A 5512-nucleotide genomic window follows, 5' to 3' on the forward strand; every position below is an offset into this window, starting at 1 on the left:
GACTTTCCTGTTCCGATTTATATAAGGAGAAGCTGATGATTAACTAGTGAGCTGGTGAAGGATAATGTGGTAGGTTCTGGGCTCATGGGATGACACAAATAGAAAAGACATTTGGGATCAGGTAAGTCAAAGACCTCAGCTCTGATGCCTGCAAAGGTCAGGAAAGCAGCAAACAAGCAGTGAATGAAGCTGGCCAAGAGAGATCAATTGGAAGCAGTGGGGACTGTGGAAAACTGGATAGCACATGCCCTGTCTTAAAGGAGCAATGGCTTCTCAACGCCAGTAAACATTTGGCTTATGACAATGTAGGTACACCAAACCAGAAGTCTATGACCTCTCTCAATTTTCATATGCAGCCTCACTTTTTAAAAGTCCTGATATGAACACAATGCAGTATTTCTACTGGCTGAAATTCTGATCTAGACCCAGCACCCCTGTGTAAATATGAGGAGACAAGCCCAAAGAGGTGAAGTTACCATACGTGGTTCTGCTGGAGCATATCCTTAGCATTCTGGGTTCTCGCTGCGCTGCTGGTGGGTCATAGAAGATCCGGCTCAGGACCCAGGAGCATCACCATCCTGATCCCAACAGGGTCCACGCTGCCCTCAGGGTAAAGGGCCTGGGATGGGGTTTTCCAAATGCTTGGGGCTGGATGGGTAGAATCAGAATTATCTGGGGGTACTTGTTGATATTGTGTCCTTCTGCTCCACTCCCCCTGGAGATATGGGGGCAGGACAGTATCCATAGTGGGTTTGGGAAGCATCAACCTAATGCACAGGTTTCCCAGAGTGGTCACCTCCTGAGAAACGCAGGATTGTCACAAGCACATATTAGGAGCCTGCTGGCTACAGAACTCTGCATAATAGGCAAGGAAAGGCTTCCTCGAGCTCAGAGCAAGGGGCTGCCTGATGCATTTGGCTAAAGGCAGGTGCTCTGTAAACCTCTGCAGAATAGAAGCCTTCCAGCAAATAATATCTTTCACCTCAATTCCAGCTCCATTTCTGATACGCCTATGACAGCACCAGGAATTACAGAAACAGGACTTGAGCGCAGTCCTTTCTGAAGGTTTGATTCTTAATTCAGCAAAAATCACTTATGGTTCAAATAAATCTTGAAAATCCCTCAAATTGCCCCTAAAATCCAGTGAACAGGCCCTACATATGCTGTTGAGGAGTAAGGAAGAAAGAGACTGCCTATACCAGACGTCTGGATATTCAAACTGCCCACCTTTGAAGTGATCACAAATCCTGGGAAATGAATGGGGGATGGGGTGGGAATTTCTAAAATGTTTCTGATGTGCCTGCAGAGTTTACTGGTTTAGGCTCAAGATTAAGCATACCAAAATCCTATGTATAGACATGCTGGTTGCTGCTAGGTTCGGGTACTTACAGTGTTTTAGGCATCAAAGACCTTAGCTTGGGTCCGGGCCATAGAGTAGGTCGTCAGTGGTATTTGCTAGACTGGAATCTAACCCTAGCTTATTAAGACACACACACACACACACACACATGCTGATGCCTTTCTTCTCTAGCTTCTTACCCTTTAAAGCTCAATTCAACACCCACCTCTTTCAAGAACCTTTCTTAGATTCTCCTGAACTCCTTAGAACTTTGCTTTTCTGGTCCCTCTTGCTTCCTAATCACCTGCGAATAGGATTGCCTTCCTCCTAGACAAAAGGTCTTTTCCATTTATGTATCCATCACAGCTTCTTCCGTGGGTCCTGGTGTTTCCCTCAACTTAGCCATTGGCCTTGTAACTTCACAGTTGGTACCATTCCCACTACTAACTTGACTATCGATTCACTCAGAAGTTTTCTTTAAATTGACTTAAAAAATGATTTATTATCAAGAAATTTGTATATAGCTAATGCAATGGAAATAGTGTTTTGAAAGGAGTAAATCAGTATATTTTGCATTTCTATACTGAAAAATCATCCCCCCACCTCTGGCAACCATTATAGTAAAGCTGTAGGGTATCGTGTAGAGGACCCCAAAAAGACAGAGTGGAGACTCTGCCCCTCCTGCACCATGGATCTTGGGAAAGAGAACGGAACAATGGTAGGGAAAACAGGGAGCAATACCAGGTGCCCTGAGCCCCTCTTAGACTTAAGTCCAAAAGTGGGAGATGTGCTAGACAGGGAAGTTGAAGGCAGACTTGTTTCTCCAGGAGAAGACTGCCACAGAGGTGCCCCAAATCCTTAAGCCAGACTGTGGCAGCCAAAACCGAGTAGAAGAGGTTGGGCAAAGAGAGACCTCAGGTGATGCTCCTGCTTATCCTGGATCAGCTAGTCCTTGGAAGGGCCCCAAACATGGCCTTGAAGGGAACTCAGAGGTACTTGGAATATGGTTGGGAGCTGAATAGGAAGGAGATCAGGGGACCCACAGAGGTGCTTCCTGGGCTTGAGGACAAAGTGAACCACAGCCTGACTTAGGTGGAGCACAGTGCTGAGTGCTGGTCAGAGCTGAGGTGGGGCACTGAGTCATTGAGGATCCATGGGCTTTGACCAAGACAACAGGATAGACCACAAGCTCGCCATGTTAGAATTAATCATCTTCCCAGGAATTTGGTGCACAGGGAAGTTGCTGTGGATAGCCCAATAATGCTAGGACTATTGCAAGTAGGGCCAGGCTCCCTCCATGCTTCTATTTGTGTGGTCACATAAGCTTCCCCCAATTCATGCATCCAGATGCCATCTTGGAGAGGAGCGGGGAGGATGGGAAGCGAATCTGAGGTCATGCATTTATTTGAAAAAGCTTATGTTACTTAAAGAGATTGTTTAAATTATTGAATAGGACTGAATTTACCAGAGAGAGCTCAATGTAAATATGTACCATTAACCACGAGGGATGAGGTGTTCTCTCTTTGTTAGAAAGAAAAACTAGTAAGTGTTATACATATATTTAAGAAACAGGTTGCGGGGTGCCTGGGCGGCTCAGTTGATTGAGTTAGTTGAGGGTCCGACTCTTGACTCAGGCTCAGATCATGATCTCATGGTTAGTGAGATCAAGCCCCGCATCGGGCTCCATCTGTCAGTGTGGAGCCTGCTTGGGATTCTCTCTCCCTCTCTCTGTTCCCTCCCTGGCTCACGTTCTGTCTCTCAAAATAAATACATAAACTGAAAAAAAGATTAAAACAAGAAACACATAAATAATAAACACATAAATTTAAATAAATACACAAGTGAAAATATGTTTTCAGTGAAAAATATGTTTTTCAGTGAAAAAACTGAAAAAAAGATTAAAAAAAAGAAACACACTGTGGGCAAACTGATGCTATCTTTTCTACAAACCCAGCACTGAAAGAGAACTGTGGAGGGCATGACTTCCTAACTGCGTATCCTATATTTGCTCTTCTGTCAAGGTGCCACCTCTGATTATCTCAGGTGCCCGCTAATGGACAGGGCCTGCACTCTGGGAAACTAATACGGCCTGTAATAATGATACTAGTTTTCATTTACGGAATGCTTTCTAGGCTATCAAAACCTGGGCTAAACGTTTTGCAACCCTTACCTTATTTAATGCCATTATTCCCACTTTGCAGATGAGAAAACTGAGGCTCTGCAAGGTAGAAGGAATTGCGAAATATCACAAGGCTGAGAAGCCAGCACAGCTGGGACTTGAGCCCAGACTTCCTGCTTCCAAACTGCAGGCTTAGCCATTTAGAGAAGAGAAAGAGGGAGGAATGAAGGTCAGGGAGCATGACTGACTCCTGCAGTTCTTGGGCTGTTAAAAATCATTTAGTCTTCTAGGAAGCTGAGTAACCCCCTGACGTCACCTCCTTGGACCTTGATGTTCCCATCAGTAGTACAGACCAGTGGCCTGGATGGCCCCTGAGACACAGACCTTTGATGGGCTCTCTCTGTCCTCCCAGGCTGCTCTGCTGAAACCCTGTGGGAGAAACTGGAATGAGAGAGGACCTCAGTGTGAGGCTCAGCTTTGGCTTAAAACATATGCTAATCGACCCTGCTACCAATGGCCTGGGGTACAGACTGGACTGCAGGTGGACAAAACAAAGGGAGGGTGCTGTGGGATGGACTCGGGTCACAGGGGGAAATCCCCCTGTCACCCAACATGGGCCCAGAGCTGGGTACCCTGGGGCTTCCTTCCCACAGCCTTTCTTCAATCCCGCTTCACATTGCTGCTCAATGCAAATGCTTCAACAGGATGTTCAAATCCTTTTCCATCTGGCTTCATCCTGCCGTTCCAGATGGATGCCTCACTGCACCCCATTGCTGCACCCCCATAACTGTGCTTCCATCACCTCACCCCCATCCCTATAGCCTCATCACTTTACCCCATCCCTGCACCCCCATCACCTCACCCCATCCCTACAACCTCATCATCATACTACCATCATTTATTCCCATCACTGTGGGTCCCATCACTGCACCCCATTGGCAACCATCCTTTGTTAATTACATTTTCCTCTCCTGGAATGTTTTGCCTTGACTTCTTCACCTGGCAAAATCCTATTTGTCTTTCAAGCTCCCACAGGAACACCGTCTCCTCCATGCAGAGCCCCTTATTCTCAAGTGCTACAACCGTTTTCTCCTTTCCTCCTGTGTGCTTTGTCAATGTTTCTATTATATGATTTACAATGCTCCGTCCTCGTTCTGTGGCTGTTTAGCCACAAATGATGATGAGGCTGAGGATGATGATGCCAATATCACTTGTCTCCTGGTCACATAACCTCAGGCCACTTCTGCTTTACGTCACAGCTGCAGTGGACAGTTCTGTGCAGGCTCAGTCTCACCTTGCACTGACTGCACACCACTTGAAGCACGGGTGGGCCATGTGACTTTCTATTTTCTGCCCCAGGGCCTTCTCCCTTGTCACAAATATCCCCTCTGACTTTGTCTAAGTGAGATTGGAACTAGAATAACCCAGGAGTAACACTCTCAAGGAAGGGAGAACGAGGCCTGGGAGATACACACTCCAGCCTCTGAAGGCATTCTGTGTGCTGCTCAGGAGGCAGAGGGTTCCAGAAAAATTGAGTTCTCATTGCTCACAGCAGCAGTCTCAGTAATACATCCTTTCTTGTCTTTTCTCTCTCTTCTCCCAGCCCCAAGCTCTGCTCTCAGGGAACAAAACTAAGTCAGTGGGCACCAGAAGGAGACCTAGGAAGTAGATTATCAGTGGGAATATGTGAGTGGATCCCTCACCATTCAGACAGCATCATGTCATAAAGACTCTCCAGGATGGGTTGGGATGCGGTCCAGCTGGAGGGGACCATTGATGTATGCCTTAACCCTAGCATCTCTAAGGTATAGAGGTGATGCTAATTACAAGGGTTGTGGTGTTGGCTGGATTTCATTAACTGCCTTGGAAACCCTGAAGAAAAAAAAAAAAAAGACAGGCTCTGGTCAATCTGCTATCAATACAGAGTGAAAATTGGTAGGCTTCCTGGCAGCTTTTAAAGATAACCTTATCTCCTTGAACCACAGTTAGGCCATGCTGTGAGGCCCAAGATTTCAACATAAGAGTGAGAGAGCTACAAAGAAGGTTCAATGCGT

This window comes from Prionailurus bengalensis, chromosome E2, assembly GCF_016509475.1.
Source record: "Prionailurus bengalensis isolate Pbe53 chromosome E2, Fcat_Pben_1.1_paternal_pri, whole genome shotgun sequence".
Taxonomy (NCBI): Eukaryota; Metazoa; Chordata; class Mammalia; order Carnivora; family Felidae; genus Prionailurus; species Prionailurus bengalensis.